The 14760-nt window shown below is 44.8% G+C and overlaps 1 protein-coding gene across 1 annotated transcript in view; it reads right to left on the bottom strand.

Moving 5' to 3' along the window:
- ZNF438 (zinc finger protein 438) overlaps positions 1 to 5299 on the bottom strand; it is a 185509-nt gene extending 180210 nt beyond the window's left edge. The window contains exon 1 of the mRNA XM_052650956.1: positions 5254 to 5299. The gene's annotated coding sequence lies outside the window, so the exon portion shown is untranslated. The remainder of the gene's footprint in view (positions 1 to 5253) is intronic.
- Between the last annotated feature and the right edge of the window lie 9461 nt (positions 5300 to 14760).

Genomic DNA, 14760 nt, shown 5'->3' with positions numbered 1-14760 from the left:
CACATAAAACCTTTGGCCCTCAGAGGGAACTTGATGCCATCTGACTATGGGGGGGGTGGGGGAGGGTCCTTGATGGTCACCTGGTATCCTCCAGAGATGAGGTTTTTCATAATAATCTGAGGGCTGCATCAAGGGTCCTGTGTGTATTCTTATCACCTCTTCTTAATCTCTTTTGCTTCTGTTAGCTCCTTACTGTTTCTGTCCTTTACAGTGCCCATCTCCCTTGGTGGTGGTGGTTATTGTTCAGTCACTCAGTTGTGTCTGACTCTTTGCAACCCTATGGACTGCAGCATGCCAGGCTTCCCTGTCCTTTGATATCTCTAATTTTCTTGAAGAGATCACTAGTCTCTCCCATTCTATTGTTTTCGTCTGTTTCTTTGCATTGTTCACTGTAAGAAGGCTTTCATATCTCTCCTTGCTATTCTCTGGTACTCTGCATTCAGTTGGTGTATCTTTCCCTTTCTCCTTTGCCTTTCATTTCTCTTTTCTCAGCTATTTCTAAGGCCTCCTAAGATAAGTACTTTGCCTTCTTGCATTTCTTTTTCCTGGGGATAGTTTTGGTCACTGCCTCCTGTACAATGTTATAAACCTCTGTCCATGGTTCTTCAGGCACTCTGTCTACCAGATCTAATCCCTTGAATCTATTTATCACCTCCACTGTATGATCACAAGAGATTTGATTTAGGTCACGCCTGAATGGTCTAGTGGTTGTCCCTACTTTATTCAACTTGAGCCTGAATTTTGTAATAAGGAGTTCATGATCTGAGCCACAGTCATGTCCAGGTCTTGTTTTTGCTAACTGTACAGAGCTTCTCCATCTTCGGCTGCAAAAAATATAATCAATCTGACTTGCTATTGACCATCTGGTGATGTCCATGTGTAGAGCTGCCTCGTGTTGTTGGAAGACCTATCTCGTGCTATGACCAGTGCATTCTCTTGGCAAAACTCTGTTAGCCTTTGCCCTGCTTCATTTTACTCCAAGGCCAAACTTGCCTGTTTCTCCAGGTAACTCTTTTATTTTTTCAGAGTTCTGCCCACCACAGAGAGTAAAAACTTTATTTTTTTTTTTTGCTTGGAGGCTACTTTACAGTATTGTAGTGGTTTTGCCATACACTGACATGGATATGCCATGGGTGTACATGTGTTCCCCATCCTGAACCCCCTCCCACCTCCCTCCCCATCCCATCCCTCTGGGTCATCCCAATGCACCAGCCCTGAGGACCTTGTCTCATGCATTGAACCTGGACTGGCAATCCTTTTCACATATGATAATATACATGTTTCAATGCCATTCTCCCCAAATCATCCCACCCTCGCCCTCTCCCACAGAGTCCAAAAGACTGTTCTATACATCTGTGTCTCTTTTGCTGTCTCGCATGTGGGGTTACCTTTCTAAATTCCATATATATGCGTTAGTATACTGTATTGGTGTTTTTCTTTCTGGCTTACTTCACTCTGTGTAATAGGCTCCAGTTTCATTCACCTCATTAGAACTGATTCAAATGTATTCTTTTTAATGGCTGAGTAATACTCCATTGTGTATATGTACCACAGCTTTCTTATCCATTCGTCTGCTGATGGACATCTAGGTTGCTTCCACGTCCTGGCTATTGTAAACAGTGCTGCAATGAACATTGGGGTACATGTATCTCTTTCAATTCTGGTTTCCTCAGTGTGTATGCCCAGCAGTAGGCTTGCTGGGTCATATGGCAGTTCTATTTCCAGTTTTTAAAGGAATCTCTACATTGTTCTCCAAAGTGGCTGTACTAGTTTGCATTCCCACCAACAGTGTAAGAGGGTTCCCTTTTCTCCACACCTTCTCCCATCCAGATACCTCTTAACTTCCTACTTTTGCATCCTAACCCCCTATGATGAAAAGGACATCTTTTTTTGATGTTAGTTCTAGAAGGTCTTATAGATTTTCACAGAATCAAAATCATTCAACTTCAGCTTCTTCGGCATTAATGGTTGGGGCATAGCTTTGGATTAACGTGATGTTGAATTACTGTGATGTTGAATCAAGACAATGAGGAACAAAAGCAGGCTTTCTTTTCAGAGATACAAATGTATGTCTTCAGCCCTGACCATTCCTGAGTTCCATATTCCTACATCCAAGAGCCTGTTCAGTGTGTCAATCTAGTGGGAGTTACAGGGATGAACTGCACGGATTCTGAAACAAGATTGCCTGGGTCTGAATCCCAGCTCCATCACTCCCAGGCTAGGAGATGGCAGGCTTCTTTTGTGGCTCCTCTTACACACACAACTGTCATAAGAACTATATGGATTCACATGTGTAAAAGTGCTTAAAACCAGTGAAGCACACAGTTCACACTGACATGGACCTTACTGCTATTACCAGCACTGGGATTGCTGTTACTATGTCTGCATGCATGTGCATGCTATGTCACTTCAGTTGTGTCTAACTCTTTGCAACACTCTGGACTGTAGCCCTCCAGGCTCCTCTGTCCATAGGATTCTCCAGGCAAGAATACTGGAGTGGGTTGCCATCCCATCCTCCAGGAGATCCTCCCAACCCAGGAAATCAAACCCACATCTCTTACATTTCCTGCACTGGCAGGCGGGTTCTTTACCATGAGTGCCACCTGGGAAGCCTGTTACTATGTCTATGGAGCATCTATAGCTTGTCCAAAACAGAATTCATGGTTGTCCTCCCAAACCCCTTCCTCCCTTCTCAGGAAACAGCACCACTGTCCCTCCAGCTGTTTCAGCCTAAAACCAGAGAAATCATTACTTCTCCTTCTTCTCACACTCCAACTTCTAGCATCAAAAGTATACTATGACTTTGACCATATACCATCATCTCACCAACTATCTCCCCTAGCCCAAACCCCTGCCATCTCTCCCCAAGCAACAGTAAGAGACTCCCATCTCCCCACTTTCAATACTCCCCACTCCACAACCCTACTGCTAATTCTCCCTCCAAGAAAACTGCAATTAGATGCTATCCCCTTGATGCAAGGCTCCCTGTAGTTTCTCATCAAATTCAGAGTAGCTTCTTCACACACCCCTGCCCCCTTAGCCCACAAGGGTCCCCCTAGTTGCTGGCCCTCCAGTATCACTTACCACCACCTTCTCCCTTCCTTGCCTTGTTCTAAACACTCTCCCCTTGCTACACCTTGGCCACCTCAGGCTTGCTTCCAGCTCAGACCACTGCTGTCGCAAGATAGTACCATACAATCCTTTGAAGTCTGAACTCTGAGGTCGAGTTACTCACATTCAAATACTGTCCCTGTCACATTTTAGCTCTGTCTGCAAGCACGTGCGCTCAGTCGTTCAGCTGTGTCTGACTCTTTGAGACCCCATGGATTGCAGCCCCCCACGCTCCACTGTCCATGGAATTTTCCAGGCAAGAATACTGGAGTGGGTTTCCATTTCCTACTCTAAGGGATCTTCCCAACCCAAGCATAGAACCCATATCTCCTGCATTGGCAGGTGGGTTCTTTATCGCTGAGTCACCTGGGAAGCCATGAGCACATTCTTAACATTTCTGTGCACCAGAATCCTCATCTATAACAAAAAATGGAGATATGAATACACATCTCAGGTTGTAAAAGTCTAATTTAGTGTTTAGAAGAATGCCTCACATAGATAGCTCTAGGTTAGGGTTTACTGCTACGATTATGCCTGCCTAAAAATTTCGTACCTCAGGTTCTTCCTCTCACTTCCATCAATTCAAAGCCACCTCCTCTGAAATGAATTCCCTGATGGACCCCATCAAAGCACCTGCCCTGTACTCCCACTGTTGTTCTTATCTTCCTTGACTTCACTGCACCATCTGAAATAACATTATGTACTTATTGATGTCTGATACCCTCCTGGACCATGGGCTCCAACAGGTTGGCGACTTCATGTATTTGCTGCTCTATTTGTAGTTCTGACTCAGAACCTGACTTTGAAAGTATACATCTCCTATCCAGGTTAGTGGACCAGCCGGAGTTTCTTAATAACAAAACTCAGCCAGCCTTTCGTTTTTCATGATCGCGTCTGATCCTCAAAAAACAAACAGTACATATACTATCATCTCCCATTTTAGGGAGAAAAAGAAAGCTCCCAGCTTGGGTGACTTCTCTTTGGACACAAAGTAACTATCAGAAACAAAAATCAGAACCCTTGCTTCTAAGGCTCTTCAAACTAGGATGGATGGGTATTGGGCCCCTGAGCTGAATTTACAGAAATATTTGTATTCAATTTCCTGAATAAATACACCCTAGGGGGGCTCAATATTCTTCCTTTCAAAGTTCTTAACAAACACTTGCTCCTGAATTTGAGAAGTTTCATAGTATAGCACTAACTCATCAAAAATGCACCAACCTCTGGCAAACCAAGAAAGTCAAGCAGTAACATATGATGAGGTGATATTCCAAACTGACAGAACAACCCCTAAAACACAGTGTGTCTGTTGTTGAATATACTGTGCTCATTCCAAGACGCTCAGTTTTCTCTACAACACCAGACAAGGGGGCGTTTTAATTGCTGAGAACATTGTGATATTGATACCAGTGATGTCTTGACTCGTATCCACCAAGCTCAGAGTTCAGGTCTGTGATCTGGTTCAAGTGTTGTCCGTGACTAGATGGGCAGAGGAGAAGGCAAAATTTTGAAAACATTCCCTACCTACAAGGCCTCTGTCAGATGGCCGCTGATCACCACATTCTCAGAATAACCGATTGTCTTAAGTTTTCTCCTGGCAAGGTTACCTCTCACAACGCTCCCGGCCCTGGGAGATGCCCATTAGGGCGGTCAGGGTCGCTATGCCTCCATTTTACACAAAAAGGAAACTGAGGCAGCAAGTGGCCATCCCTGCAGTTCGCCCTCAGCTATCTGGAAGCTGCCGGGACCCCAAAGGAAGCCCAGATACGCGGGGGTCTCTGCAGGAACCCTGCATCGCTGACTCAACATGTCAAACTCCAGGGCAGATGGAATTCAGTCCTCTCTACGAGGAAGAAAGAAAAAAGGCTCTTCCCTTGGACTCCCCGTTCTCTGGCCTCTACTCCGGTCCCAAGGGAGACCGTGCGAGTCTCCCCGGGCACTGCCTCGCCTGCTCGCACTGCCGCCCCGCCCGCCACGGAGTGCGCGCTCCCGCCCCGGGCGGCTACCTGTCCCGTCACCGCGTTCGGCGGCTCCCCGGACCGCCCCAGGGGCGGAAACCAAGGCCACCACCGACTCCTGGGGTGCGAACAGCTTGGGGAGGCCCGGAGGCCCAAGCAGCTTCAGGAATCCTCAAAAACTTACAGTTTTCCTACCGCGTACGCGTCACGGCGAGGTGACGTCAGAGGACCGGGCGCCTGGGCAGGTCAGGCCTCGGGGCACCGCCCCCCGCGCGCCGGCGGGAGACACGCCCCTTGCTCAACGGCCCCGCCCAGCCGCGGGGCCCGGGCCGCGGAGCAGGCGCAGACGGCCAGCGTGGCTGCCTCCTGGAGGGCTTCCCAAACCAGGTCGCCGAGGGCGCGGGCTGCTTGAGATAACTGTGCTCTAACTGTGGGGTCGGGGGCGAGGCAACAATGGGAGTGGGCAAAAACCCACGGCAAACAGGGTGTCGCCAAGGGGCTTGGGGCTGGACACCAGAGTTGTGAGGTAAATTTTCCACAGACTTTGCCTTTCTTCCCTCACGTGTTCGTTAAAAGTTCTCCACGTGCGGAAGCAGCCATTTGCTCTCCATAAGGTGCTGCGGACCCCTTCGATGGGAGCGCTCAGGTCTCCCACCAGCCCTTGCTCCTATGTCGCCCCGCCCCGACTCCGCCCCAAATAGGCGGTCCCGCCCGTGCCCAGTATGCTCCTCCCCAACCGGACCACCCCCTCTACTTGGCCCCGCCCCCTAGGGGCGTCCGCCCTTCCGGCTCCTGCTGGAGGGAGGACCGGCGCCCCGCGACCCCGCCCTGTCCTGGCAGCTGTTGTAACGTTTTCCTTGAGTTTTAGTCGTTCCTCTTCCTACTAGATTTCCAACTTTTGCACAGGTTCCACTATATTAGTTTTAGCAGACGATGATCTGTATAAACAAAATATTTACGCGTCTTCGCTCGTGTAAACTTTCCACCTCCTCCTCACCTGGTGACATTTTCCTGCGCCAGCCCGGGTCCCTGCTCCTATTTTATGCTCTTTTCTGGTTAAAAGATGGCTTAGTCAAAGGAAAACTGAAGCCTCGAAGAACCGACAGCAATATATTAAACATTTATTTCTGGCTTGTAGGATTTTTCTGTTAGTCTTACAGTCAGGAAAAAAAAAAAAATAACACTTTATCCTAAAAAGTGACTCAAACAACTATGTCTTGGGGAGAAATAAAGAGTGGGAAAAAAGGTCTTGGAGATAGACGCCAAGGAGGAAGTACTGAAGAGAGAAAGGATCACTTTTTAAAACTTGGAATCACGACAAATAGCTAGATCAAGCATGGAATTTTGCCAGACAGCTCCAGTGTAAATAAAACCTGAAACAATGGTTTGTTTACACTCTCATTGAAAATACTGTAGTATTTTTATAGGAAAGAGTGATGACGATGACGGGGACTGTTAGCCTTTAACTCTTGACATCTGGGCTGGTTAAAAATAAACGTATTATTCAGGAAAAATACACTTGAGTAATTAAAGTTTAGAAAAGTTTCTGACTTGGATATTATTTATATGGTTTACCTTGGTATATCATACAAAGTTTTAATTGGGCTTCCCTGGTAGCTCAGACAGTAGAGACTGCATGCAATGCAGGAGCAGGGACCCAGGTTCGATCCCTGGGTCAGGAAGATCCCCTGGAGAAAGAAATGGCAACTCACTCCAGTATTCTTGCCTGGAGAATTCCATGAACAGAGGAGCGTGGCCGGCTGTAGTTCATGTGGTCAAGAGTCAGAGACAACTAAGGGACTAACACAAATTTTAATGATCACTATCATAAGATGAAAGAAATTTATAAAGTTTGTAGGTAAGGTTTTTGTTCTGTGGAGCAGAGTTATAGAAAAAATTAGCACTTTTCAAAATTCTACATATTAGAAAAAGTCAAATTCTACACATTGAAAAAACAGCAATATTTGTATTTTTCTTGTTAAACAATTTAAGAAAACTTTCAGTTGTTAATTTCCTTTAATTACATGCTTATAAGACCTGCCTCTTGAGAAACTGATATGCAGGTCAGGAAGCAACAGTTAGAACTGGACATGCAACAACAGACTGGTTCCAGATAGGAAAAGTAGTACGTCAAGGCTTTATATTGTCACCCTGCTTATTTAACTTATATGCAGAGTACGTCATGAGAAACGCTGGACTGGAAGAAGCACAAGCTGGAATCAAGATTGCCGGGAGAAATATCAATAACCTCAGATATGCAGATGACACCACCCTTATGGCAGAAAGTGAAGAGGAGCTAAAAAGCCTCTTGATGAAAGTGAAAGTGGAGAGTGAAAAAGTTGGCTTAAAACTCCGCATGCAGAAAACGAAGATCATGGCATCTGGTCTCATCATTTCATGGGAAATTGATGGGAAAACAGTGGAAACAGTGTCAGACTTTATTTGGGGGGGGGGGCCTCCAAAATCACTGCAGATGGTGACTGCAGCCACGAAATTAAAAGACGCTTACTCCTTGGAAGAAAGGTTATGACCAACCTAGACAGCGTATTGAAAAGCAGACAGCTTACTTTTCCAACAAAGGTCCGTCTAGTCGAGCCTATGGTTTTTCCAGTGGTCATGCATGGATGTGAGAGTTGGACTGTGAAGAAAGCTGAGTGCGGAAGAATTGATGCTTTTGAACTGTGGTGTTGGAGAAGACTCTTGAGAGTCCCTTGGACTGCAAGGAGATCCAACCAGTCCATTCTGAAGGAGATCAGCCCTGGAATTTCTTTGGAAGGAATGATGCTAAAGCTGAAACTCCAGTACTTTGGCCACCTCATCCAAAGAATTGACTCATTGGAAAAGACTCTGATGCTGGGAGGGATTGGGGGCAGGAGGAGAAGGGGACGACAGAGGATGAGATGGCTGGATGGCATCACCGACTTGATGGATGTGAGTCTGAGTGAAGTCTGGGAATTGGTGATGGACAGGGAGGCCTGGCATGCTGCGATTCATGGGGTCGCAAAGAGTCGGACACGACTGAGCGACTGAACTGAACTGAAAATGTTTTATGTATATCATCCCAAAATTGGAGTTCTTTTTTAATGAGATTCTAGATATACCTATGGGCATGTACCATACATAAACATCATCTGTCCTTTGATGGAATGGAAATGATCAAGAAGTACATACCAAATGCACTAAAAATATTCCAATACAAAATACGTTTGCTCTTCTGTCCATGGAATTTTCCAGGCAAGAAGACTGGCGTGGGTTACCATTTCCTTCTCCAGGGGATCTTCCTGACCAAGGGATTGAACCCAAGCCTCCTGTGTCTCTTGCAGTGGCAGGCAGATTTTTAACAACTGTGCCAGGTGGGAAGCCCATCTATTAGAAAAGATCTAGTCTCTCTTCAAGTTCAAGTTCTATCATTGATTGCCTCTGCTAATAGCTGCCAGCCTTTCTTGGCACTTAGATCTAAATCACTGGTCAGCATTCTACGTGAAATTTTCATTTACTCTTCACAAAAACTCTTCAATCTAGGTACTATTTTTACTTGTTTAAAGATGAGGGTAAAAGTGAGGTTGAGTACTTGCCCCAGGTCACAAGCTTAAAGTTATCTGACTCCCAATTTCAGCCTTAAATACTTTTCTGGAGAAATCCAAGGAAGGGAGGATATATGTATATGTGTGGCTGATTCACTTTGCTGTACAGCAGAAGCTAACACAACACTGTAATGTTGGGTTCAGGCAATTTGTAATCAGTTAACGCAATATAATAAGGCCAATTAAAAATTTTTAAATCTGATTTCACAAACTCAGATCCAATTACATCTAGGCTTAAAGACTGAGATAGGACTCAGCTCACTGAAGTGTTCCATTTGGTTTGATTTAAATATTTTTAAATTTTTGAATTGATATCAGAAGATAACATTTAAAAAGCAAGCCTTGGGACTTCCCTGGTGGTCCAGTGGCTGAGACTCTGCACTCCCAATGCAGGGGATCCAGGGTTCGATCTTTGGGTCAGAGAACTAAACCCCATATACTGCAGCTCAAGAAAGAGCCCACCTGCCACAAGGGAGATCAAAGATACCACATGCCATAACTAAGACCCAGCACAGCCAATTAAAATAAATTACTTAAAAATTTTAATTATTAGAAAATTTTAAAAGAAAAATAAAAGCAATTATTTTGACTTCTTCCAAAAAATCAAAGGCACTGATGATGTTAGTCCCCCAGTCAACCCAGTTCAAAGACATAGAGATGGTTCTTGTTTTCTCATCTCCTCACTTGGGCACTATTTAATCTACCACATGGCCCTGAAGACACTTGAGTTTACAAAGATCTTGAAAATGAAGGGCTTGATCATTTAAGTCTTCAGCTTAAGAAAGATACTGTTGTTGTCGTTCAGTTGCTAAGTCATGTCTGACTTTTTGTGACCCCCATGGACTGCAGTATGCCAGACCTCCCTGTCCCTCACTAGCTCCTGGAGTTAAGAAAGACCATAAAACCTGCAAAATAAGCAGCTTTGCTCAGAAATCCAGTACTGCTCTAAGTGAATTAATAATTTTCAATAGCTACATTTTTTTCACCATGTCTGTGTCTTCTAGAGAGTAAACTTTCTGTTCATTAGAGATTTTTCCAGTAAGATACGGCTTTTTGGTATTTAAACAACAACAACAAAAAAAACTTAAGAAAAATTGGTGTGCAAAAGTCTGGGTGCACGCTATGGCTGGGCGTATGTGACTGTGGTCTTGACTGCAGTCACAGAATGCACTGGCTTACCCAGCAGAGAGTCACTGAAGTTTCTTTCCTTCCTTTGGCCTCTGTTCTCAGGTAGCAACATGGGAAAAGGAAAATTAATTATCTTGTTAATTATCACGTTCACATTTTGTTCTATATCACAAATGGTAGTCTCGTCACCTTTAAGTTATAGTTAGAAGTGAGCTCTGAGGCTGTATAGAATGTGGGTATTTAATTAGTCTATTATTTGGGAGAGGTTCTCTTGTCTAGTCATATGGTAAGTACTGCCATTGACATTAGTCAGGATTAGGTATGGTTGCAAGATAAAACCCCCGAGATAACAGGCTTAAACAAACCTGAAGATAATCTCTTAAGGTGTAAAAATGTCTGGATGTAGGTAGTCCAGTGGGACCAGTTCACCCATGCTTGGTGACAGGGATTCAGGCTCTTCACATTTTTTTGCTCAGTCATACTTAACCTACATTCCCAAAGTTACCATCCAAAATGGCAGCCAGGCTACAGGACCCCTCCTCCACCTCCCTGCCAGTTGGCAGGAAGAAAATTCAGAATATGCAGCAGTTATACTCCATAAAAGTCACTTTTCCCAATAAGATTTTCTCAGCTAATTAAGCAACTAGACTGATAATTTCTCAATACAATTAAAACCTACTTGTAATAGACTTTAATCATTGAAATACTTTAAAATACATTCATGGTATGTGCATTTCCAACATGTCTATTATCATCATTGTTCTTAAATCTAGGACAGTGATTCTCCATCCTGATGATATATGAAAGCTGTGTAAACTTTAAAATGTAAAGCAGGGGGGCTTCCCTGAGTGGTCTAGTGGTAAAGAATCCACCTGCCAATGCAGGAGACACAGGTTTGATCTCTGATCTGGGAAGATCCTAGATGCCACAGAGCAACTAAGCCTGTGGATCACAGCTATTGAGCATGTGCTCCAGAGCCTGGAACTACAACTATTGAACCCACTTGCCACAACTACTGAAGTCTGTGCACCCTAGAGCCCATGCTGCATGACAAAAGAAGCCAGCACACTGCAAAGAAGAGTAGCCCCCACTTGACATAACTAGAGAAAAGGCCCACCCAGCAACAAAGATCCATCACAGGCAAAAATAAGTAAATAAATAAAATTATTAAAATATAAAAGCAGAGATATCCCTGGTGGTCCAGTGGTTAAGACTCCACACTTCTACTGAAGGGGGCAAGGGTTCAATCCCTGCTGAGGGGAACTAAGATCCCACATACCATTAGGCCAAATAAAAATGAAAACAAATAAATAATAAAATGTAAAGCACTTCTCAGGTGACGCAGCTGGTCCAGGATGCATGCTTGAAGAACAGTTGCAAAGGCAAAAGAGGGACTGAAAGTTGGGGGGATGGAGGGGAGCTTTGGGGGAGGGATCCACGTGAGTTGTAGGTTGCGTCAGTAGCTCACCTATACTCAGGGCCCCAAGGAGTATGTGTGTTCAAGGAAGCTAGATGCTTCCAAATCGATTTGGAAACATCTGCTGCTGCTAAGTCGCTTCAGTCATGTCCGACTCTGTGCGACCCCATCGACAGCAGCCCACCAGGCTCCCCCATCCCTGGGATTCTCCAGGCGAGAACACTGGAGTGGGTTGCCATTGGAAACATCTAGCTAACCCCATTTAACCCCAGGATTAAACTTGAGTTAAACATGGAGAAGGCAATGGCACTCCACTCCAGTACTCTTGCCTGGAATATCCCATAGATGGAGGAGCCTGGTAGGCTGCAGTCCATGGGGTCGCTAAGAGTCAGACTGAGCGACTTCACTTTCTCTTTACACTTTCATGCATTGGAGAAGGAAATGGCAACCCTCTCCAGTATTCTTGCCTAGAGAATCCCAGGGATGGGGGAACCTGGTGGGCTGCCGTCTATGGGGTCGCACAGAGTCGGACACGACTGAAGCGACTTAGCAGTAGCAGCAAACTTGATCCAGAGGCATGAGGCTTTATATCTGTGAATGGATTGCATAGACCCATGGGCAAAGGTGACCAGGAGTGTCAGCCACCTGGGACTGAAGTCTAGAGAGGTGCTTCCCCATTGTTTTGTGGTTTGTGTACAACCCAAGGGAGGGAATAGGAACAAGGAAAGTAGATGGATAGGTAGATTGATGGTAGCATTTTCTGCCTCTCTAGGGTAGAAGCTAAGTCAGATTGGATTTAATTTAGAAAAATTGAAGAAATGTGGTAGTTCTTTTGAATTGGGTATCATGGGACTAAATTATGGATGTGACAAAAGTTGAAATATGTGCAGGAAATACCCTATTGTTGTTGTTCAGTCGCTCAGTGATGTCCAATTCTTCAGGACCCCAGGGACAGCAGCACACAGTCCTCCCTTTCCATCACCAACTCCCAGAGTTTGCTCAAACTCATGTCCGTTTGGGTCAACGATGCCATTCAACCATCTCATCTTCTGTCATCCCCTTCTGCTCCTGCTTCAATCTTTCCCAGCATTAGGGTCTTTTCCAATGAGTCGGCTCTTCACATCAGGTGGCCAAAGTATTGAAGATTCAGTTTCAGCATCAGTCCTTCCAATGAATATTCAGGGTTGATTTCCTTTAGGACTGACTGGTTTGATCTCCTTGCAGTCCAAGGGACTCGCAAGAGTCTTCTCCAGCACAGTTGGAAAGCATCAGTCCTTTGGCACTCAGCCTTTTTTATTGTCCAGCTCTCACATCTGTACATGACTACTGGGAAAATCACAACTTTGACTATATGGACCCTTGTTGGCAAAGTAATGTCTCTGCTCTTTAATACACTGTCTAAATTTGTCATTGCTTTTCTTCCAAGGAGCAAGTGCCTTTTAATTTCATGGCTGCAGTCACCATCTACAGTGATTTTGGAACCCTCCACGCCAATGTAAAGTCTGTCATTGTTTCCCCACCTATTTGCATGAAGTGATGGGACCAGATGCAATGATCGTTTTTTGAATGCTGCGTTTAAGCCAGCTTTTTCAATCTCCTCTTTCACCTTCATCAAGAGCCTCTTTAATTCCTCTTTGTTTTCTGCAGTAAAGTGAAAGTGAAAATTGCTCAGTCATGTCTGACTATTTGCGACCCCATGGACTGTACAGTCCATAGATTCTCCAGGCCAGAATACTGGAGTGGACAGCAGTTCCTTTCTCCGGTGGATCTTCCCAACCCAGGGATCAAACCAGGTCTCCTGCACTGCAGGAGGATTCTTCACCAGCTGAGCTACCAAGGAATCCCCTTCTGCCATAAGGGTAGTGTTATCTGCATATCTGAGATTATTGATATTTCTCCCCACAATCTTGATTCCAGCTTGTACTTCATCAGCATTTTGCATGATGTACTCTGCATATAAGTTGAACAAGTTGGGTGACAATATACAGCCTTGATGTACCCCTTTCCCAATTTTGAACCAGTCTAGTTCCATGTCTAGTTCTAATTGTTGCTTGTTGACCTGCATACATGTTTCTCAAGAAACAGGTAAAGTGGTCTGGTATTCCCATCTCTTTAAGAATTTTCCCCAGTTTGTTGTGATCCACACAGTCAAAAGCTTTAACGTAGTTAATGAAGCAAAAGTAGAAATAACCTATAAGGGAAAAGAATCTTAACTTATATAACTGAATTACTTTGCTGTAACAACTGAAATTAAAACAACATTGTAAATCAACTATATTTCAACTTTTAAAAGCCCATAGACAGCATATTAAAAAGCAGAGATATTACTTTGCCAACAAAGGTCCGTCTAGTCAACTACTATGGTTGACTAGAAAACTATGGTTTTTCCAGTAGTCAAGTATGGATGTGAGAATTGGACTATAAAGAAAGCTAAGCACCAAAGAATTGATGCTTTTGAACTGTGGTGTTGGAGAAGACTCTTGAGAGTCGCTTGGACTGCAAGGAGATCAACCAGTCCATCCTAAAGGAGATCAATCCTGAGTGTTCATTGGAAGGACTGAAGCTGAAACTCCAATACTTTGGCCACCTGATGTGAAGAGCTGACTCATTGGAAAAGACCCTGATGCTGGGAAAGATTGAGGGCAGGAGGAGGGGATGACAGAGGATGAGATGGTTGGATGGCATCACTGACTCATTGGACATGGGTTTGGGTAGACTCTGGGAGTTGGTGATGGACAGGGAGGTCTGGCATGCTGCGGCCCATGGGGTCATAAAGAGTCGGACAAGACTGAGCAACTGAACTGAACTGAACCAACAACCCCTGTAGTAGATTCTGTGACACATTACTTAGTTCCCTCTTTAGGATGGAGATACTCATCCAGGTACCAGAGATGCGGGTTGGAGATGGCTCCCAGCTGTGTCCTTCACCAGGAATTGCCCTCTCCTGCAGGAATCAGCCTTGCTCAAGCCTAGACTTCTCCTTGAGGACAGCTCACATCCCATGACTTCTTACTGTGAGTAAGGAGGTCTGGCCACCTGGTGGGACTAAGACTCCATGCTTCCAATGCAGAAGGTGCAGGTTTGACCCCTGGTCAGGGAACTGAGACCCCACATATCACGGGGCATGGCAAAAAAAAATTAAAAACAAAAAGATGTGATAACCTTGAATGGCCATTTCAGCTCCCGAACTCTGCATGGGGTCAGTTGCAGCCTAGGATGAATCTGCCTGTCTCCTCAACAACCCCCTCTTCCCATCCCTCCTCCCCTTCACTCTCTTACAGGTTCAGTTCCCCAAATTACTCCCCATCTGAATGCTGCATGCAAATCTCAGGGTTTGGGTGACTATTTCTTAGGGGAGTCTATTTCTGATCATCTTAAAGCTGATTGTGTCGTTCCTCTGCTTAAAATCCTTTGCCTTGAGACTATTTAGTCCCTGCAGTGGTTAAGACTCCACACTTCCACTGCAGGGGGCACAATGGTTGGGGAATGAAGATCCACATGCCACGTGATGCAGCCAAAAAATAATTTTTTTAAGTATTAACTCTAATTTGGCCTACAAAGG

Source organism: Budorcas taxicolor, chromosome 13 (assembly GCF_023091745.1).
Source record: "Budorcas taxicolor isolate Tak-1 chromosome 13, Takin1.1, whole genome shotgun sequence".
Lineage (NCBI taxonomy): Eukaryota > Metazoa > Chordata > Mammalia > Artiodactyla > Bovidae > Budorcas > Budorcas taxicolor.
This window is presented reverse-complemented; position numbering and strand designations above follow the sequence as displayed.